This window comes from Crocuta crocuta, unplaced genomic scaffold, assembly GCF_008692635.1.
Source record: "Crocuta crocuta isolate KB4526 unplaced genomic scaffold, BGI_CrCroc_1.0 scaffold431, whole genome shotgun sequence".
NCBI classification, from domain to species: Eukaryota; Metazoa; Chordata; class Mammalia; order Carnivora; family Hyaenidae; genus Crocuta; species Crocuta crocuta.
In genome coordinates this window covers 3,760,003-3,783,394 of record NW_027528859.1, presented here as the reverse complement: position 1 = coordinate 3,783,394, position 23,392 = coordinate 3,760,003, and the positions used below count along the sequence as shown (strand labels likewise).

At 43.9% G+C, this 23,392-nt stretch overlaps 1 long non-coding RNA gene and 1 pseudogene across 1 annotated transcript in view; both read left to right on the top strand.

Annotated features, from left to right (window-relative positions):
- The window catches only part of LOC144224993 (uncharacterized), a 13,511-nt gene extending 2,698 nt beyond the window's left edge, over window positions 1-10,813 (top strand). Inside the window, exons 3-4 of the long non-coding RNA XR_013333193.1 lie at window positions 9,303-9,384; window positions 9,938-10,813. This is a non-coding gene — a long non-coding RNA (uncharacterized LOC144224993). The remainder of the gene's footprint in view (window positions 1-9,302; window positions 9,385-9,937) is intronic.
- An 8,667-nt stretch (window positions 10,814-19,480) lies between these two features.
- On the top strand, window positions 19,481-20,212 carry LOC144224992 (ubiquitin-ribosomal protein eL40 fusion protein-like; annotated as a pseudogene).
- Window positions 20,213-23,392: the final 3,180 nt, after the last annotated feature.

Genomic DNA, 23,392 nt, shown 5'->3' with positions numbered 1-23,392 from the left:
TGTCCCTGACCCCTCTCCTTGCTTTTTTTTTTTTTTTAATGTTTATTTATTTTTGACAGAGAGAGAGAGAGCATCAGCAGTGGAGGGGCAGAGAGAGAGGGAGACACAGATCTGAAGCAGGCTCCAGGCTCTGAGCTGTCAGCACAGAGCATGACACAGGGCTTGAACCCATGAACCACGAGATCATGACCTGAGCTGAAGTCGGCCACTTAACTGACTGAGCCACCCAGGTGCCCCTCTCCTTGCTTTTCTGAGTCTTCTAAGTGCGTCACTCCTGCTAACTAAGAAAGTAATCTGTGAACAGAAGTACAAATGTATCCTCCTAGAAAATTCTGAAGGCATTTTACCCATTTGAAGAGGTAACATGGATTTAAAATTTAAATTTTACTCTGTTCTGTCAGTTTATGGGATGAGACTGAAAGTTCCACTAATTCTCAAAAGTATTTAAAATATCTAACCTCAGTGTTTGAAGGGACTAAGACTATCTATTCATTACTCCAGAAGGTTTTTGATTTCACTGTCCTGACACATTTTCATATTGAGGCCACCCCAGTGGGATAGTGTGTGTGTAGCAGGAGGGGTTATATCATCATCAAGAACAACAATCAGAAATCAAATAGAATAAAACAAAAGGACACCTTAGTGGTGAAGAGCCAGTGACCGCAGCTCCTCCAGGGGCCCCTCTGTAAGGGCAGCTGCCCTGAATGTCAATCCCAAGCGTGTTCTCACCTGGTGTGCTTTCAATGCCCGTGGGGAGGGCACCATGATGGTCTTTCTGCTGCAAAATACTGAAGACAGTCCAGACTCAGGACTCTGGACTAAAAGGACAACATGGCTGTTGCAAAACATCCTTCTCTCTGCACCCTGAACGCCCCCAGCACTGGTCCCCAACCTCTCTGGCGGCTGAGTGCCCAGCACGCAGAATACTGGGCATGGCTCAGTACATGTGAGTTCAAGTTCTGTCTTTGCCATGTGTGGACAAGGCACACCTTGACTCTCGTCCTCACTTTCCTCATTTATAAACCAAGAACGTTAGAACCAATCGTTTCCAAATTTCTGTGTATGATTTTTCCTTTATTCCTGGCCTTGCAGCCCCTGTAGGGGGGACCTAAAATTAACAGGGTCATGAGCTGGCCCTGTCCTCACTGACCTCAGAGTGTGGACAAAGATGAAATGTGGGTGTGAATGCCACAAGGTGGGAAGGAGACTAGTGTGGTCCGAGGAAGTGTTCTGGAAGCTCAGAATGGAGGAGGATCTCCAGCTGAGTAGCCAGAGCTGCTTCCTGCAGGAGGCAGGACCAGAGCTGAGCCTGTACGATTTGGGGGAGGTGCATATGGTGAGACGGAAGTAGAATTATTGCAGAGGAGGATGGGAGGAAGGAGAATTACTGCAGAGGAGGATGGGATGGGAGACTCGGCATCCCGGCACCCCTTGGCCAGGCCCACAAAGGGTTCAGGAGGAAGTACAAAAGAGAAAACAAATGAAGTTTACTGGTTCCCTAGTACTGTGGAGCAGGGAAGACAGTCATTTGGACTTTGCTCATTTGTGAAATCGAAGTGTGAAGAAAGGATTTTTTTGCCTTGCACCAAGAACCTGTCTTTGGCTACAACAGGAGATTGTTCTCATGGTGGCATGAATCACTGGGGTGAATCCTCCAAGGGAAAAGCTGAGGGACCCATGGCTACCTCCAACAGGAGCGCCTTGAGTGGGACCAGTCTGCACTTTAAATTATGAAAGGCATTTTTGTAAAACTAACATAAGATCAGAAAATTTGGAAAAGAGAAAAGAGGAAAAATGAAATCACCCCCAACGTATCCCTTAACACCACCCCTGAGATAGTGAATAGGTTTCCATTTAGAATTTCCCATAGGTGTGGGTGGGCGGGGACTACTGCTGTGTGTGTCATCTCCATATCACATGGTAGAGGTCATATTTCATGTGCATTTTTAGCCTGTTCTTCCCATGTGCGTCCCTGTCCCCTCTCAATAATACCTCTCTATCCATCGGCTATTGCTGAATAACAGTCCAACTCAAAATTCATGTTTAAAATAAGATTTATTATTGCTCTTGAGTCCAGGGGCAAATGGGCAGTTCTACTGGTCTGAGCAGGCTTAGTTAGTCTTGATTGAGATTGTTCATGTGTCTGTGGCCTGCTAGTGGGTCAGCTCATGTCTGACGGCTGGCCAGCTACTGCCTTGGCAACAAGGGTGACCACATCGTGGGTCTTATCGCCCATCACGTTCTGTTGGTCAAAGCAAATCTTGTGAGAGTCCAGAATCAGAGTGAGAGGGACTATAAATTTCAGGGTCAAGGGCATGGATACAAGGAAGCCAGTAATTGTAGCATCAATTATTGCCATCAATCTACCGTGTTTCTAATTTTCATAGCTGCCGTTTTTTATAGCAGTAGAGTTTTTCATAGACATACCATTAAATGGGGATATACCATACTTAATTTGTTTCACATTTTCTATAATCACACCTAAGTGATCAATGTGTTACAGCCTTAATCTTTGAAGTAAAAAAAAAACAGTGTTTCCCACCCTTAATCAAAAACCCAAGGGAAACAAAACAAAACAAAACAAAAACAAAAACCTAAGGTTATGAGGCACCTGGCTGGCTCAAGCAGAAGAGCATGGGACTCTTCATCTCTGGCTCATGATTTTAAGCCCCACATTAGGTGTAGAGGTTATGGGGTGGGGGTGGGGGGGGTTAAAAAAAAACAAAAAACCTCAAGGTTAAATGAAAAGACTAAGCCCAACTGTTACCCAAGCCCCTTAACAGGCAACACCACTTACAGACCTTTAGTTTTTACAGTCCTTCAACTGACCAAATTTGAATGTGTTTATTCTCAGAGCAAGTACTGGCTGTTGGAAACACTAGCAAGAGTCCTTTTCCATCTCTGGGCCCTGGTTTCCCATCTCTAAGATGAGGAGTTAGACTAGAACAGTGTTTGGAAAATGATGGCACTGCGGTCTAAAAACCAAAACGGTATCAGTGGCACCCTTCTTACACGTACTTTAGATACACACGAAATACGCAAAGCACACCTGTATCATTCTTCCTGCCCTGCAGTGACCCACCTTTAAGAAATGGTATGTACTGAGCAGAGGGGGCAGCAAGAGAGGTGCCGGCTGGCAGTTGTGAGGGTGATGTTAGATGTGCGTCTCCAGGCCAGGCAGCCATCACAGGGCTGCTGCTGATCGCTGGTCTCTGTTCAGTGTCTTGTCTTGTAATCTCAACATGTATCTGTGACCTTGCTCCATGTTCATTGTCTGTAAAATGCACTATAAAATTTAATTCCTGTGGTTTGTGGCTGAGCAGAGGATCTTTAAAAAGAAAGGTTATGTGCATCCTAGCTCATGAGCTCTCGTTATCATTTTTAAAGGCTTTATTTTCTGAGAGAAGTTTTAGATTCACTTCAGTTTTAGATTCAATTTAACAAAATTGAGAGGAAGGTACAGAGAACTCCCATATACTCCCTTTCCAACAAATGTACAGCCTCCCTCAGCATCAGCACCCGGCACCGGAATGATACATTTTTAACCAAGAATGAGCCTACACTGACTCAAAGTCCACAGCTTACATTAGGGTTCACTCTTGGTGGTGCACATTCTGTGCATTTGGACAAATGTGTAATGACATGTGTCTACCATTGGAGCATCATACAGAGTCTCTTCATTGCCTTAAAAGTCCTCTGTGCTCTGCCTATTCATCCCTCCCTACCCCTCCGCGCCCACAACCACTCATCTTTCTACTGCCTCCAGAGTTCTGCCTTTAACAGAATGTCATACCGTTGGAATCATACGCTATGTAGCTTTTTTGGATCGGCTTCTTTCACTTAGTGATATGCATTAAAGTTTCCTCCGTGTCTTTTCGTGCCTTGATAGCTCATTTCTTCTGAGTGCCGGACACCATACCATTGTCTACATGCACCACAGTTCCCTTATCCATTCACCTACTCAAGGACGTCGGTCTGGGTCGCTCTCCAGTTTGGGCAATTCTGAATAAAGCTGCTGTAAACATCGGTGTGCAGCTTCCTGTGTGGACATAAGCTTTCAACTCCTTTGGGTAAAACCAAGGAGCTCGAATGCACGACTGTATGGTAAGGGTATGTTTAGTTCTGTGAGAAACCGCCAAACTGTCTTCCAAAGGGGCTGCACCATTTTCCACCCCCACCAGCAGTGTATGAGGCTTCCTGTTGCCCCACATCCTCGCCAACACTTGTGGTTGTCAGTGTTCCAGATTTTAATAGGTGTGTGGTGGTATCTCACTGTTGTTTTAATTTGCATTTCTCTGATGACGTATATGTGGAGCCTCTTTCCATATGATTGTTTGCCACCTGTCTATATTTGGCGAAGTGTCTGTTAAGGTCTTTGGGCTATTTTTTAATTGGACCTTTTTTTTTTCTCTTATTGTTGAGCTTAAAGATGTTAAAGAGTTTTTTGTGTATTTTGGATATAAGTCCTTTATCAGATATGTGTTTTGCAAATCGTTTCTCCCAATCAGTGGCTGGTCTTGTTATTTTAAAGAGCTCCGTGGATCAAATAAGTAGACTCCAAGTACCTTTTGAGCTTTAATGGCCTAGAGAAGAGGTGGGGAAGGGAATGCCTACTTTTTCTTCCCCAGCTGGGTTCAGAGGTCAAGAGTCCTCGCAAACAGGAATGGGCAGGTTTGGAATGGAATGGTACTTCCGGGGCCACTGCTGGTAATGGCCTCACACATTGCAGAGGCTTCGGGGATAGAACTGGCAGTGTCCTATTACAGACTTTTCCTGTCTAGTCTTCTGGAAGAGGTCTTTTTTACTTTTTGTAGTGGATGTGTGATTTTGTTTGCCAAGTTTCCTTGGGAGAACCATTCCTCACCTCCTCCAACCCTGGTCCTCTGAGGTAGAGGATCTCAAGATCACTCTGCTGTGACCTCAGCACAGTGATCAGTTCAGGAGTGGGCATGTGACCTCAAGTAACCAATTAGAATCTTTTCCTGGGATTGTTCTATAGTCCCTGGGACAAAGGGGGGGGTGTTCCCTCAAGAGATTGGGAGAGAGAGACAAGGCCCTGCACCACTGTCTGAACCCCCACATCAAGTCTTGCCTGATTGCACACAGACTTCTACTTTCGGAAGCCAGTAAATTCCTTGATAGGCTTGAGTGAGTTAGACATCTCTCACTTTCAGTCAAGAGTCCTTCAAAACCCACTCGGGTTTATACTGAACTGCATTCTTCAGCTGAATGTAGTAATGATGCTCAGTCACCACCTCCTCTCAGAAGCCCTCCTTGATTTCCCCAGGCAGAGTCAATTGCTCCCCCATTGATGCTTCCCAAGTGTCTTGTAAAAAAAGATACACTGTGGAGTCAATCCCCCTATATATGCAATTTTACATACATACACCCCTGCCTGTCTTCAGGGTAGGGACTAGATCTGATTTGTCTCTGTTTACTCAGTGACCCAACCAAGAAAGTGCTTAGGTGTTTATTAAGTGAATTATATCCAAATCTCACTATAACAAACAACTGAGATCTAGTCAAGAGACAACTCCCCTTGTAACTTACAGAAAAGTACTGTAGATTAGAAGTTGACACCCTTTTCTCTATAAAGAGCCAGATAGTAAATGTTTTAGGCTTTGCAGGCCACACAGTCTGTCACAACTACTCAACTCCGCTGTTGTAGCACAGAAGTGCCATAGACAATGTGTAAATGAAGGAACTTGACTCTATTCCAATGAAACTTTGTTTACAGACACTGTCATTTCATATAATATGTGTGTGTCACAAAATCTTATTCTTCTTTTGACTTTTTCCAATCATATCAAGATGTAAGAAATCATTCTTAGCCCACGAGCCATACAAAAATAGGTGCCTGGCAGGGTTTGGCCCAAGGCCTCAGTTTGCCAGTTCCTAGTGTAGACGTTCCTGGGCGTCTCCATCTGCAGGGAACACTGGGAGAGAGTTGGCGTCTCCCCCGGCTGTGCGTCCTGGAGCTGAAACGGAGGGCCCCTCCCCTCACCATGTGGACTGGAGATTTGGGGCAACCTCGGTGTGAGCCCCCGGCTGGCAGCGCGCCAGGGCAGGAGGGGCCTTGGCCAACCATACCGCGCCACCTCCTTACTATAACCCCAGGGAATGGAGGCCACCTAAGCCTGCCAACTGGCCCAAGGACGAACACCTGTGTGGGTCTGGGTCCCATACGGCTAGGCGTGCTATCCTCCGGGAGGCTACCCCAAACCACCCCGAAGCAGCAAGTGAAGGTTCCTTTCTTGAAGCCATAATCCTCCCTGTACTGGTTTCACACTCACACACCCTCATGCGTGTGACTCTCAGCTGCACCCGCCTTCCCTCATCCCAAAATCTGCCACGCTGTGACAGTGTGACCGTGGCCCTCCCCACTCACCGGCGAGGCCCCGGTCTCTGCTACACGCTGTGGGTCTCACATTCCAGGTCCTTCCCACAAGCCTTGCTCTTGGGGCCAAGAAGGCACCTCTGTACAGGGTCCGTTTCGGAGGCCCAGATGGCTCCAAACGTGTCTTCTACATCTGCAGAAGATAACAGACGTGCATAAAAAAAAAAAAAGAGGAATAAATACATATTTAATGATTTCATTTAAGTAGCTGGGCAAATATTCATTTTCTTAAAATGTTAATACGTAATTAACTGATAATAAAATTAATTGGGTAAAACATTCTAAAAATAATGCAGCACTTATTACATGAGGGAATATTTCTGTGTCGAAAGAGGTTTAATTGCACCAGAGACTGACAAGTCTGCAAAAGCAGAAGGAAGGCGCTTTGTCCAGCCACTGAAGAAGGGTCTGGGGGCATGGCTCCCTGCCCCCCACTGCTGCAGGGGCTGGAAGTGAAGAGTGTCTCCTGTAGCTGGGCAACTTGACAGAGGATTCAGAGAGCACCCCAGTGTCTACCCCAGCCTGGCCAGCATCCCCTGGCCACCACCGATTCCAAAACAAGAAAGAAAAGAAAAAGGCTGCCATATACATCCTTTTGTCAGATCATAGAAGAGAAAACTTGCGAGATCTCATGAACTCATCCCTTCCACCCATAAGTGCCAGACCCTGGCCTAGAAAGGGAGGGAAGTCTGCCTGGCAGCTTCTCCTCCAGGAGGTCTGGGGTGTTTAGGGGAAGAAGATCTGGACACAACATGCCCCTAACAGCTGCAGAAAGAAGTAAGCTCGTGGGGTGGGTGAGTGAGGGAGGGCTAGCAGGGGAGGGAGGTGGGGATCTTGACTGGGAGGGGTGGGCTTTCAGAGTGCTGGTAAGGGAGGAACGGGGCAATAAGGGAGGAAAGAGCTAGGGTTTGGTCTGGCTGAAGCAGGACCCAGGAAGGGCCTTGTGGTGACAAGGGAGCGTGGGGGGCAGGCTGAGAGGGGGTCTCAGATGCAGGACAGAGCAGCCTGGCTCTGGCTACCACACCCGGACAGCCCGCCGCGGCTCTGGATCCCACTGCAGACCCTACATTTCATTATTCATCTCGCTTGTGAATTCAGGTGGGGAAAGGTCTGCTGAGAGTCATGCCAGAATTCACAGGAGAAAGATTCTGTAATTTCTTTTAGCTCTGTGACTCTGGACAAAGTATTCAGTATTAATGCAGTTGACCATGACGTCTTCTATGTGCGCAACTGACAGACCAAATTACCTTTCCTTATCTCCTGGGGAGAAAAAAGGACCATTTATTTGACATATTTCATAATCATTTCACCTGCTTGCCCCCTATGGAGAGCGCCGGTGACCCGGCTCCCTCCCTCCCTCCCGCACAATGCAGGAAGCATGTCGGCTAATAAAGCCCAGTTTCTAAAGAATGTTTTTAATCTTGAAAATAGTGAGCGCGATTTTCAATTGTATTTTTAATTCTCTATCTACTTTTTTAAAGCCCACGTTTCCATTCTCTCTAATTCTCATCTTAGTTCATCAGAGCCAGGAAGGAGCTCGGACATCACAGGCTCCTATCTTCTTGGCATTTGCGTGGACAAGGTAGTGGGGAGCAGGCTCGGGATTCAGACGCAAGGGCTCTGCGTCCTTGGTACCCACTGGACATAATTCTCTACATGGTGGCCTGGAAATCCCCAGATTGAGCAACTAGAATGTCCCAAAAACATTTTTTTAAATTGTGGTGAAATACACATCACAGAAAATTTACCATCTGGACTATTTTTAGCTGTATACTTCAGGGGCGTTAAGTACTTTCATAGTGTTGTACGACCATCACCACCATCCATCTCCAGAACTCTTTCTATCTTGCAAGATTGAAACTCTGTCCCCATTAAATAATAATTCTCTCATAACCCTCCTCCCACAGCCCTGGCAGCTGCCATTCTGTTTTCTGTGTTTATGAATTTAGCTACTCGAGGGACTTCATATAACTGAAATCATATAGTATTTGTCTTTTTATGACTGTTTGATTTCACTTAACATGTTCTCAAGGTCCATCCATGTTATAGCATGTGTCAGAATTTCCTTCCTTGTTAAGGCGGAACAATATTCCACTGTGTATATATACCACACTTAGTTTATCCATTCAGCCATTGAAGAACACTTGGGTTAAGTCTATATTTTGGCTATTGTGAATTAAGTTGCTATGAATAGAAATACCTCTTGAAGTCCCTGCTTTCAACTCTTTGGAGTATATACTCAAGAAGTGGGATTGTTGGATCATATGGTAATTCTGTTTTTAATTTTTCGAGCAGAAGAAATTTTTACTCACCACCTCTTTGGCCTTCTTCCACTCTTCAGGCTGGCAGCGAAGCCAGGTGGCCCATGAACATTTGAGAAACCAGTCCTCGCTCCATTTCCTGGGCCCACTAGGCACCATAGGGCTTGTCCAACAGAAGGGAAAATCAATTGTGGGGTGGTTTGCACTCACCTGTCAGGTTGTGTACATGGCCTCTCAAGGCTTCCTTTGTGGACTTTACGTCAGTGTTTGCTGGGGCTACTGAAACCCTGCCCTTGGGAGCTGGCAAAGGCTACATTCATACATCACACAGAATAACGAGCACCAGGGACTGTCATGAGGGTGCCATTTAATATTCACCTTAACCTTGGGGTGTAGCTATGATCGTTGGCCCATTTTACAGATGAGAGCACTGATACTCAGGTTAAAAAAAGGGTCTAAGGTCCCCAGCTAGAAAGTGGCAAGGCTCACAGTCAAGCCCAGCTCTGGCCACATTCTTTCCACTCCCTCCAGCTGCCTCTCCTGGTGTTGAGGTACATTAGTGAGAAATGCAAACTTCATGCTGTAGAAAGGGCAGGGGTGGGGGAGACTGAGCCTGTCCAAGGAACTTAAAGGACGCATTTTAGCAGGAACTTGAAGAAGAGGTTGCTGTGGGAAGGTGGAGAAGGTGAACTGTGTGGAGAATTCCTCAGATGGACGCAAAGAAAGGTGATATATCTTAAGTATGATGGGGATTTATTTTTAATACTAAGTGAATAGATCTTGAGATTACATCAATAGATTTGAAAGGTTTACAAAATGGATAATTTTCTATGAAAATAGATATTTACAAGATTAACTCAAAAAGAGGGAGAAAGCATAAAGATGCATTGAAGAAATTGGAAAACTTCCACTTTCTGCATTGTATATTTCTATAATATTTGAACTATGTAATGAACATATGTTACTTTTGGAACCTGAAAAATAAATATATAAAAATTAAATAAATATATTATTATGGAAAATACGTATGATATATTATTAAGTATCAAAAACAGATTGCAAATTGGTATATGTGGAGGAATGGCCCCATTTATGTAAATAAATTGTGAATGAGAGTGCATTTTTGAAAGGATATACACCAAATTCTATCAATATTCATCCCTGGGAAGTAGAATTATGTATGACTTTCTTTTTCTGTTATTTATATTTTACTACTAAGGGAAAAATAATTAATGGAAGAGGAAACTCAGATGACCTTGGATATTGTGATATTTTTTAGATACAACACCAAAAACACAATCCATGAAAGAAAGAATTGACAAGCTGGACTTCATTAAAATTAAAAACTTCTGCTCTAGGGAAGATGATATCAAGAGACTAGAGGACCAGCCACTGACTGGGAGAAACGATTTGCAAAAGACACATCTGATAAAGGACTTATATCCAAAATACACAGAAAACTCTTTAAAATCTTTAAGCTCAACAATAAGAAAAAAATGATCCAATTAAAAAATGGCCCAAAGACCTTAACAGACACTTCGCCAAATATAGACAGGTGGCAAACAATCATATGGAAAGAGGCTCCACATATACGTCATCAGAGAAATGCAAATTAAAACAACAGTGAGATACCACCACACACCTATTAAAATCTGGAACACTGACAACCACAAGTGTTGGCGAGGATGTGGGGCAACAGGAAGCCTCATACACTGCTGGTGAGGGTGGAAAATGGTGCAGCCCCTTTGGAAGACAGTTTGGCGGTTTCTCACAGAACTAAACATACCCTTACCATACAGTCGTGCATTCGAGCTCCTTGGTTTTACCCAAAGGAGTTGAAAGCTTATGTCCACACAGAAAGCTGCACACCGATGTTTACAGCAGCTTTATTCAGAATTGCCCAAACTGGAGAGCGACCCAGACCGACGTCCTTGAGTAGGTGAATGGATAAGGGAACTGTGGTGCATGTAGACAATGGTATGGTGTCCGGCACTCAGAAGAAATGAGCTATCAAGGCACGAAAAGACACGGAGGAAACTTTAATGCATATCACTAAGTGAAAGAAGCCGATCCAAAAAAGCTACATAGCGTATGATTCCAACAGTATGACATTCTGGTAAAGGCAGAACTCTGGAGGCAGTAGAAAGATGAGTGGTTGTGGGCGCGGAGGGGTAGGGAGGGATGAATAGGCAGAGCACAGAGGACTTTTAAGGCAATGAAGAGACTCTGTATGATGCTCCAATGGTAGACACATGTCATTATACATTTGTCCAAATGCACAGAATGTGCACCACCAAGAGTGAACCCTAATGTAAGCTGTGGACTTTGGGTAATAACGTGTCATCGTAGGCTTATCCTTAGTTGAAAGTTACCATACTGGTGAGTCATGTAGATAATGGGGGAGGTTTGTATGTGGATGGGAAAAGGTATATGAGAACTTTCTACCTCTCCTCAATTTTCTTTTAAAACTGTTCAAAAAAGAATAATAAAGTCTTGGAGCACCTGGGTGGCTCAGTCGGTTGAGCATCTAGTTCTTAATATCCGCTCAGGTCATGATCTCACTATTCATGAGATCAAGTCCTGCACTGTCAGTGCAGAGCCTTCTTGAGATTCTCTCTCTCTCTCTCTCTCTCTCTGCCCCACCCCCACTTTCACAATGTGCATTTTCTCTCGCCCTCAAAATAAATAAACTTAAAAAAAAAAGAAAAGAAAAAAGATTCTCGGGGCACCCAGGTGCTTCAGTCAGTTGAGTGTCCAACTTCAGGTCAGGTCAGGATATCACGATTAGTGGGTTCGAGCTCTGTATCGGGCTCTGCATTGATGGTGCAGAGCCTGCTTCAGAACCTCTGTCTCCCTGTCTCTCTGCCATTCCCCAGCTCGTACTTTCTCTCTCTCAAAAATAAACATTAGGGGCACCTGGGTGGCTCAGTCGGTTAAGCATCCGACTTCAGCTTAGGTCATGATCTCACGGTTCGGACTCTGTGCTGATGGCTAGCTCGGAGTCTGTTTCAGATTCTGTGTCTCCCTCTCCCTCTGACCCTCCCCTGCTCATGCTGTCTCTCTCTCTCTCTCTCTCTTTAAATAAAACATTAAAAAAAATTAAAAAAAAAGAAATACATAAAAACATTTAAAAATTTTTTAAATAAATAAACATTTAAAAATTATTTAAAAAAAGATTTTCTCTCTCTGCCCTTCCCCCCACTTGTGCTCTCTTTCTAAAATTAAAAAAAAAGAATTTTTTAATATACAATAAGGTTTTTAAAAATAATTTGAGGGGTGCCTGGGTGGCTCAGTCGGTTAAGCGTCCGACTTTGGCTCAAGTCATAATCTCACGGTTCACGGGTTCAAGCGCCATGTCGGGCTCTGTGCTGACAGCTTGCTTCAGATTCTGTGTCTCCCTCTCTCTCTGACCCTCCCCTGCTCATGCTGGCTCTGTCTCTGTCTGTCTGTCTGTCTCTCTCTCTCTCTCTCTCTCAGAAATAAATAAAACATTAAAAAAAATTTTAAGTTAAAAAATAATTTGAGGAAGAAATGAAAGTAAAGCTTGTTAAAGCACTTCTCCTGCAAAAAGATGCAAGCAGTTCTCAGGATGAATCTTGTCAAAGTTTCACATAACAGTTAATGCCTATGCTAGTTAACCTTTCCAGAGTTCAGATAAAAACTAAAAGTTTTCCAATTAATTTTACACACTTAGAATAACTCCAAACTTTTTTGATTGAAAAAAAAAAAAGAACACAAGATAAAGTACATTTATCTAAAATCAAGAATCAACATCATACTCATACTCCATGATAAACACTAAGCTCTAGTCTAAGGGGATTCAGATTTAAGTTGGAATTAAGACAAGGGTTGTAGGTATCAGTAATGCTAGCTGCTATAACAGAAACCCAAATATGAAGGGTTTAACACAGTAACAGTTTATACTAATTCACACAAAGAGCGCTGAGGATTCCTGGTCAGCAGGCACCTTCCATGTTGCCTCTTGGGGACCGAAACTCTCTCTGCCTTCTTCTGGCTCTGCCATTGCCTAGCACCCCTGCTGCAGCCTCTACCAGCAAACCAAAGAATTTGGAGAGAGGAAAGAATACTATAGGAAGTCGTATGGGTCCAGCAGGGAAGCCCAATACATCATACTCATCCATAATCCAATGGTCAGAACCCAGCCACAGGCCACATCTAACTGCAAGAGGGCCTGGGAGCTGTAGTCTACTTCTCTGCCCAGGAGAAAAAGGAAAACAGGTGATAAATACAGCTAAGAGTGCTACACTCTTGTCTTATGTTTTTTAATGTTTATTTAATTTTGCAAGAGAGGGAGAACATGAGTGCACAAGCGAGCCGGGGAGGGACAGAGAGAGAATCCCAAGCAGGCACCCCACACTGTCGGCACAGAGCCTGACATGGGGCTTGATCCCAAGAACTATGAGATCATGATGGAAGCCGAAATGAAAAGTCGGATGCTTAACCAACTGAGCCACCCAGGTGCCCCTCCAGGACTTTTTTTTACAAGTCATGGACACTTTCTGCACATTCTATTGTGTGACTGCCACCCGAGCACCTGTGATTACAAAGGCATCCCAATTTCAGGATTTAAAATGTGAAAAACTTAGAGGTAATGAAATATTGTGTATATATACTAGATGAAATTATAAGAAAAGCTGTACTTGTGATAGCCCATGGATGAGCAAGGACTTTTCAGCCGTGATCTCAAAGGCGTCAAAAAGATAGGGTCAATTATATAAAAATGAAAACTCCCTCACATCAAAAAGAAAATTAAAAGCAGAAGGACCTACAGAGGGGTGGGGAGGGATATTTGTAATATGTGTGATAAAGAATTAGTAGGCTTACTATTTTAAGAGCCCTTACAAATCAATAGTGAAAAAGATGAACACTCCAAGATAAAAACGGACAAAGAACTGTAACAGGAAATTAAAGAAGAACTAAAAAATGGCTAAATATAAAACTATTCGGTAGTCAAAGAAATGCAAATGAAAATTCCAGTATGATGCCTTTTTTTTTTTAACCACTAAAAGGGCAAAGATCTGAAAATTGATAATGGTGTTTGCAAGGTCTGGAAATAGAGAGCATTCCACATCTGAAAGGGATGAGACAGGTGCACTGTTCAGTGCTGGGGCTGAGATCTTAAATCCATGATGCCTGCTGGCCCAGCTGGGCCACTTCTGGAATCTATCCTGGGGGGAAGGGGGACTGAAGATATCTTAAAGATATACATATGAGGCTGCTAATCACGGGGGTTTTTTAAAGTTCGTTTTTATGAAAGTTTATACATGCACAGATTTTAAAAGTTGAAAAATTCTACATNAGTCCCAGAGATTCTGATTTCAGTCCTTTTGTTATTTCCGGTATTTTCTCTAAATAATATTTGTTTGCTACTCCCTGATTTTTCAGGTTTTGGCATTACAGGATGATTTCTCGTCATGGAAAGAGAGGATTTTGGTCTCTCTCCAACCCCCTGTCCTTGCACACACACACTCCCCACAAAACAGGCACATAGCTCTTCCAGCGTCCATCATCAGCCTCCCAATACAGTGATTTGTAACTCTGATCAGATCAATATTAGTTATTTGCCTTAGTATGACTGAATCTATTGTTGTTTAACGAGCTGTATAAGATACTATGTTTTCCCCCCTGGAGTTCATAATTAACTTGTTCTTGTCATTGACTTAGTTTGCTAATATTTATCACCAATTTAACCACACACTCTTTCTTTTAAAATGTTGAACATATCACTACTCCATCGTGTTCTGGCTTCCACTGATGCTGTTTGAAAAATCCAATGCCATTTTGAGCCATAATCCTTTGCCTAAAATCTGCTTGTTCTCTGCAAACATGTAGGATCTTTCCTCTGTCCCCTCACCCCCTATGAACCTCAGTCCCCAGCTCCAAGACAACCTAATGCCTGGGTCCCAGGCCACTTCCTCCTCTGTGGTATATAAATCAGCTTCTTTTTCAAGTTGGGGATTTGGTTTCTTGGGCCTGTTAAATGCATCTACTTTCCAACTTCTGAAGTGCTGTGGCTGATGGTCCCTCCATTGTTCTCCTCTTTATGGGCTTTTTCCTTTTTAAATCGTTTTACAATAGTTTTGGTAAGAAGGAAAATTTTACCAAGGGTAGGCCTTTGAAGTCCTCTTTCGGGTGGAGGGTCCCCCCAGACACAATCCCCTCAAAACCAGCTGTTGTTTGCCAAGTTCAGCCAGAGGCAAATACCTTCAGAGCAAATTAATGACCTAAGTGTCCAATCTAAGAAGTTTCCCCCAAAACTATATAAGCAAGGAGATGCTAAAAAAAACAACAGAATCAAGAAAATAAAACCCCAAAAATGCAATGGAGACCAACAAAGGCAAGAGTTGATTCTCTGAATAGAGCAAACAGACACATCTTGGAAAAGACTGATCAAGGAAAAGAAACAATAAGTAACATCATAAATGAAAAGAATAATATGAGTATAGTTAAAGAGGAGGTTTAAAAGATAAGGTAAAGACAGACAAATATCTGAAGATTTTGTCTTTTCATGTAGCTGTATTCTCAAGACAATAATTAAAAAGGATAAAAGAATGCTATCAACCACTTTATGCCAACAAATTTGAAATCTTAGTAGACATAAATTGCTACCAAAATTGGAAAAGCAGTATTCTTAATAATCCTAGAACTATGAAAGAAATTGAAGAGGTAGTTGAAAACTTCCCCACAAAGAAAACTCAAGGCCCAGATGGTTTCATAGATGAATTCTACCAACACTTCAAGGAATAGATAATCTCAATCATATGTGAATTCTTTCAGAGAATAGAAAAATAAGGAATACTCCCAAATTGATTCTTTGAGGTCAGTATAATCTTAATTCCAAAATTAGACAACTAAAGCATAAGAAAGGAAAATTACAGGACAATTTAACTTATGAATGTAGATGTAATAATTCTAAATAACATATTATTAAAATAATCCAACTGTGTATAAAAAAGATAACATACCATAACTAAGTTGAATTTATTCCAGGGCTACAAAAATAGGTTAACTTTAGGGGCACCTGGGCAGCTCAGTTGGTTAAGCATCCAACTTCGGCTCAGGTCATGATCTCACGATTCCTGAGTTCGGGCCCCATGTCAGCTGTGCTGACAGCTAGCTCAGAGCCTGGAGCCTACTTGGGAATCTGTGTCTCCCTTTCTCTCTGACCCTCCCCTGCTCATGCTGTCTCTCTCTCTCTCAGAAATTAAAAAAAATTTTTAAAAGGTTAATTTTAGAACATATAAAGGTAATCTATCACATTAATAGCTTAAAGAAGAAAAACCATATGATCATCTAAGTAGATGCAGAAAGGCATTTGATGAAAGTATATACAGGTATACTTGGGAGATATTGTGTGTTCGGTTCCAGACCACCACAATAAAGAATACTGCAATAAAATTAGTCTAATCAATTCTTTGGTTTCTCGGTGCATATAAAAGTTGTGTTTACACTACAGTGTAGTCTATTAAGTATGTAATAGTGTTATGTCTAAAGAAACAAAGTATATAACTTAATTTTGAAAATACTTTATTACTAAAGTATCTCGGTGGCTCAGTCATTTAGGTGTCTGATTTCAGCTCAGGTCATGATCTTGCAGTTCATGGGTTCAAGCTCCATGTCAGGCTTTGTGCTGACGCCTCGAAGCCTGGAGCCTGCTTCAGATTCTGTCTCCATCTCTGTCTGCCCCTCCCCACTTGCAAACTGTCTCTCTTTCTCTCTCTCTTTCTCACAAATATAAACATTTAAAAATTGTTTTAATAAAATAAAAATACTTTATTTCTAAAAATGCTAACCATCATCTGAACTTTCAATAAGTCATAATCACTGATCACAGATCACTGTAGCAAATAAAATAGTAATGGAAAAGTTGGAAATATTGCAAGAATTACCAAAATGTGACACAGTGAGACAAAGTGAGCAAATGCTGTTGAAAGATGGTGCCAGTAGACTTGCTTGACACAGCGTTGGGACAAACCTTCAATTTCTAAGAAACACAGTATCTGTGAACTGCAATAAAGCTGTGAATTGCAATAGAGCAATGAAACAAGGCATGCCAGTACTGACTGATGATAAGCCTCTAAGCAGATTGAAAATAGAAGGAAATGTCCTTAACCTAAAAAAAAAGGTCAAGGAAATATTACTTGATATGTAAACAATAGAAACATTTCCTTTTTAAATATTTTATTTTTTTTAATTTTTTAACATTTATTTATTTTTGAGTGGCAGAAAGAGATCGTGTACAAGTGGGGGAGGGGCAGAGAGAAAGGGAGACGCAGAATCCCAAGCAGGTTCCAGGCTCTGAGCTGTCAGCACAGAGCCCAATGTGGGGCTTGAACCCATGAACCATGAGATCATGACCTAAGCTGAAGTTGGATGCTTAACCAACGGAGCCACCTAGATGCCCCTTAATATTTTATTTCTAAATAATCTCTACACCCAGCATGGGGCTTGAACCCACAGTCCTGAGATCAAGAGTCACATGCTCTACTGACTGAGCCAGCCAGGTTCCCTGAAACATTTCCTTTAAAATCAGGAAAAGATAAAGATGCTCACTGCTACTTTTTTATTCAGCCTTGTACTTTTGAATTTATTTTCTCAAATAAATTAATATATTTAATGGCAGAAGTTTTTAAATAAATTAATAAAATTTAAAAAATAAATCAATGGTGAGGTTAACTCTCATTCTTTGTAAAGGATATGACTGTCTATCTAGAAAGCCCAAAGGAATCTACAGACCAATTACTAGCTAGCAACATCACTAGATATAAAATCAGGAGGCAAAAGTCAGTGAAATTCCTCATCATTAGAGAGAAACACAAATGGTAGTAAACTTATGAAAATATGTTCAGCCTTCGTAGTTATCTGAGAAATTTAGATTTAAACAAAAATACAGCATTTTATACCTACCAGATGATCAAGTAGTTTTAAAAATCTGACACCACCAAATAGTAGAGTAACCAGAACACCCACACATCACTGGTGAGACTCACGGGCATGACCACCTTGGGGAACCGATGGTACCATCTAGCTAAGTTAAGTCGAAGGTCCCTGATTCAGCAATTCTATACAAAGTACCTGAGTTCTATGCCCGGTACATGCTCCAGAAAGTCTTCCGAGTGCACACAAAGAGACATTTACAGGAATGCTTATGCCAATAATGTTTATAATGACAGAAAAAGAAATCTTAAATGTTTACTAACAATAAATGAAATTACCACATTATAAAAATGAAAAATATAATACTGAGTACATAAACAAGATATAGAAGGATATGACTCTGCTTAAGATGGCAACATTCCACCTCTCTGACTTTATTTTTCTCCTTTGCACCACTTGTTCTGACATTATAGAATTTATCTGTAATTCATAAATTTTGCCTACTGTTTAGTGTCCCCCCACGGGAATGTCCACACCATGAGAACAGTGATCTTGTCTGTTTTGTTCACTAATATTCCCAGGGCTTCGAATGGTACCTAACACACAGAAGGCACTCAATAAATATTTGTTAAAGTGAACTTGTTGAATGAATACTAGATGGTAGGAAACCACATATTGAAAGTTTAAAAGCATCCAAAAAAAATACGACTTAATAGTTGTAGATAAACACGCAGTTCTGGTTCGGGGTGGGGCACTGGATCAGGAAGGGGTGCAAGGAAACTTCGAGTGTCCCTGTGAGGTTTTAGCTTCTAAGCTGGGCGATGGAAATGGGAGTGTTTGTTATATGATGAGCAATGATTTTTGCATGATGGAAAAATTTCACATTACATCTTTTTTTTTAGTAATAGGAACAACAACCACCTGCAGTGGGTATTAGAGTTTCTAAGGGTTTTCCCACATGATCTCATGGGTCAAGTATGTAGAAGGGGCTTCCTACAAGACAGCTCAGAGCAAGGTGGGGCTTGGGCTGGGGGTCTTCCAGATCTGCCTCGGGGGAAACCCCAGCCTGAGAGAGAGAGAGGAAGGGGCCGCCCAGCACCACCTCCCCTGCATGAGATGGTGAAGGGTGGGTGCGAAAGGGTTGTGGTCTTGCACTGTCCTCACGTGGGAGCTGGGGACTACTTCAGCAAAGGGGGCTTCGCTTCCTCACCCCCGAGGCTGGAGGCTTGCTGCGCCGTGTCCCTGTCAGGGACGCCCCTCTGAGATAGCACTGGCTTCTGCTTTAGGAGACCCATGAGTTTTCCCAGCTCAGAATCTGCGTCCCCATAATTTCTCGCTGCTCAGTCTCGTTTCCTCCCCTGGATAATGGGAGAAGTTTTGTCTCCCTCGGCTGTTGTAAGGATCAAAAATCGAGAAAAGAAAACTGCCCTGACAGTTAGAGACCAGAATCTCTGTGCAGTTTCCCATTTTCTCCTTCGATATGAAACCTCTGAACATAAACATCATCCTGTTGTTTACATAGTCTTCAAAATGCTCATTTTTATTGGCTGAAGGATCATGAAGGACTCAAGTATATTTACTAAATCATCCCCAACTGTTCTGAGTGTGTTTACCTTTCCCTGAACTATAAACAACCCTGTGAGTAGCATCCTTAAGTGTTTAAATTCTCCTTTGCTTTTTAAAAATTATTTTATTAGGATAAATAACTAGTCAATGTACGTAACTGGTCCTTACAGTTCTTGGTGTGTTTTGTCAGAGAGCTGTTCCCCAAATGGTTGGCGCTGGTGACAGGTAGGTGTGTATTGAATCACTACATCTTATGCCAAGAAGGGTCTGCTCCTGCTACAGTGTCATTCAAAATGCACCAAGTTTGTATGAAGTGGCAGAGCAGTTTGGTGGCAGCTGCCTTGTGGCAGACACAGAGATGCAGATCTCTGTGGAGACCCTGACAGGCAAGGCCATCCCACTCAAGGCTGAGACCATGGACACCATCGAGAATTCAAAGCCAAAATTCAAGACAAGGAGGGCATCCCACCTGACCAGCAGCATCTATGTTTGTGGGTGAACAACTGGAAGATGGCCGTGCTGTCAGACTATAATACCCAGAAAGAGTCCACCCTGCACTTGGTGCACCTGTGGCGTGGCATCATCTCCATCTCCACCATCATGTCCGTCTTCACCATCATGTCCGTCTTCCCCAGCATCTCCATCCTCCCCAGCAGCTCCATCTTCACCATCATCTCCGTCTTCCCATCATCTCCATCCTCACCATCTTCTCCATCTTCTCCAGCATCTACATCTCCACCATCATCAAGCCTTTTATCATCATCTCCATCTTCCCCAGCAGCTCCGTCTTCACCAGCATCTCCATCTTCCCATCATCTCCATCCTCCATCTTCTCCATCTTCACCATCATCTCTATCTTCCCCAGCAGCTCCATCTTCACCATTATCTCCATCTTCACCAGCATCTCCGTCTTCACCATCATCTCCTTCTGCCCCATCGTCTCCACCAGCTGGCTGAGAAATACAATTGCGACAAGATGATCTGCTGCAGGCGTTATGCTCACCTGCACCCCCACACTGTCTACTGCCTCAAGAAGTGCAGCCACACCAACAACCTGCCGGGCCCCATCCCCCAGAAGAAGGTCAAGTAAGGGCCCTCCATCAGCTCTTCCTTTGCCGGCAGGGTGGCCTCCTGCATGAACCTCAAGGCCCTGGAGCCTCAGGAAAGTTTCCCTTTCATTGGAAAACAACAACAACAAATGCACCAAATTCAAGGCTAATCCTGACAAAAGATGAGAGGAGACATTTATATTTGTTTCCCAGGTTAAAAAATGCCCCACTTGGCAATATTATTGTGAATCCAGTTGACAACTCACTTAGCTGGACAGCTTCAAAATTATTTATTTCTTGACATACATTTTGAAAGGTGGGAGAATTCAGACAAAATGAGCCTTTATTTTATAGTTAACATTCAATAAAGTATTTGCCTTGCACATTTAAAATGCTTGCATGGGGTGCCTGGGTGCTTCAGTTGGTTAAGNCTCCACATCCTCGCCAGCATCTAGAGTTCTCTGATTGGCTCATTTTAGCCACTCTGACTGGCATGAGGTGGTATCTCAGTGTGGTTTTGATTTGTATTTCCCTGATGAGGAGGGAAGGCATCCAATTCTTGATTTCAGCTCCGGTCAGGATCTCACTGTTGCGAGATTAAGCCCCGAGTCAGGTTCTGCCCTGCCTGTGGAGCCTGCTTGAGATTCTCTCTCTCCCTCCCTCTCTCTCCCTCCCCACCTGTGCTCTCTCTTTCTTTAAAATTAAATTAAGATGCTTACAAAATGCTCCCACACTGTGCTAGTTTTGCCACATCATCTCCACCACTTAGGCACTCTTATTTTAATTGTTTTTTCCATTAAACAAGTAAGTGTTCTTCTAACTACTAAATCTGCAGCTCCCCTGTGAGACCCCTTCCTAAGGCAGGGAAGGAAGTGGCAGTGTAATGTATGCGCCCCTCCTGGAACCTAATAGTCATCTGCTCCACTTACTAAGAATTTGCTCTCTGCCAAGCACTTTCTTGTGTTATCTCATTTAACCTTTGATTCTCTTAGATTGGTACAATTTCCCCACTTTACAGATGAGGAAACAAAGGCACAGTTCCTGGGGATACAGGCATTATGGTTGTAGCGGGAAGACTGAGAACAAGAATAGGACTGACGTCAAGCGGCAAGAGCCCTGCTCCCAGCTCTGTCCCCACCTCTAGCTTATTATTCAATCCTCTGGACCTTGTCTCCACGCAGGGGGAAGTGGAGGGCTGTCATTCAGGTTCTTCACATCCCAAAGCTGGGTCGCCTGGACCCTGGTAGGACACGTACTGCCTTTTCTTCCTCCGAATGGAACATGAGGGGAGTCGCCATCTCCGGGCTCAGCTGAGCATGGACAGGCCACCCCTAGCAGCCAGCAACAGGCTAACATGTGCTGTGCTTACAGGGTCTCCATTGCTCACTCAGGAGCTCAAAATTCAAATTTGCCCTTTTCTTCATTCTCCAAACAGTATTTGAACATGGACTGAAGGCTGATGGTGCTGGCCTTGGGGCCGAGGAACCCGCTGCACTCTGCCTTGTGACACCAGCATGGGGCTTGGGTTAGTCACTTCTGCGGCCTCTGACCGCAGTTTCCTCATCTGTAAAATGGGGATAATAATGACTGGCTCAGCGGGTTGTTGTGAGGCTTGCCTGGGGCTAAGGGTGTGACTGAGGCTCCACAAAAGTCGCTCTGGGTGTTCTCTGGCTATGACTCTTGTGCACCCTGGAGAGGTCAGCCTGACACTGACACCCAAAACCGACAGGCAGGGAAAAGTGTCAGATGAGGAGGGGAGAGGGCTAGCTTTCCCTGAGGGTTGGGCAGGCGGGCTTCTGGGAGGGTGTGGAAGAGCTATTGTTTGCACAAAGGAAACTCAGTTCTGTTGAGTGATCAGAGCTGCTGTCTGTGGCCAGAACTTCTATTGAGAACCTGGACAGGAGACTAGGGGGACTCCACGCGCCCAGAGGGGATGCCCCCAGCACATCTTGGGGAACTCTGCCCACCCTCTCTGTCTAATGACAGATGCACTTCACTCACTCATTTGATAAATATGTATCTTGCATCTGGTATGTGCAGGCATTGCTCTTGGTACTAGAGATATGTCAGTGAACAAACAAATCCCCTTCTCTGAGGGCTTACATGCTGGTGGAGAATAGAAGGAAACTGGACAATAATCAAAAAATAAAGATATATCAGATTGGGGATGAGTGCGAAGGGGATAAATAAAGCAGGATGAGGGGCACAGGGAATGGTTGGTGGAGTGCAGCCAGGGAATCTGCGAAGGGCTGACTTGACAGTGGGGTGTGTAGGAAGCGAGGGTGAAGACTTTGGGTTATGGGGAAGAGAGTTCCAGGCAGGATTCCAGCTCGAGCTGGAGTCCCCTCGACAGAGTATAGGCATCGAGGATCCCAGGGAAGTGGGAGAAGAGAGGGGGTACAGGTAGAGGCAATCGTGTGGGCTGTGTGGGCCGGGATAGAGCCCCGGTTGTGACCCCCAGGGACATGAGAGCCCTGGGTGGCTGCTCAGAGGAATGCCACCAGGCTCCTGCTGCCTGTAAGAGGCCCCGGGCAGGGCCAGGTGGTCAGGAGGCCACCACAGAGATGATGGCACTTGGACCAGGATGGATGCAGTGGAGGGGATCCTAGGTGGGCATAAAGGTAGACCCAGAGTTTGATGAGCCAGGGTCTGCCCCCCAAGCCTCTCCTGGGGCCACAAATTCCCCTGTGGCCTCACCACCTACCACCAAGGAGTCTCCTCATTCCACAGGCGATTGCAGAAATAAGACTTTAAATGCTTCATTTTGCGCCCCCCCCTCATTAAAACTAAACATAATCACTGGAAGAAAAACTCCACCCCCAGGGCGCTGCTCCCTCCCTCCATGGAGGCAGAGGATTAGACAAGATTTGCAGGACTGGGTTGACTTCCAGTTTAGACGCTTTCCATAAATTAATTACAGAGGCAGAGCAGAGAAGGAGGCGGAGAGGGAGGCGCTGGGATAGCTCCTCCCTGCTCCCCAGACAGCTGGGCTGCTGCCTGAGGGCTGGGAGCTGCCGGAACTCCTGATTTCTGGCCACAGGTCCCTGCTTTCAGCCCCTGAGGGTTAAGCATCTTCATCTCCAGGGAGGACACAAGAGAACACCAGAGCTTTGTTCTTTCTCCTGAAGGCAATGGGAAGCCATGGAAGGTGGCGGGCAGAGAAGGGACAGGACCAGATTTGCTTTCCAGAGGAGACCCTCTGGCAATGCCAAGAAATCTGA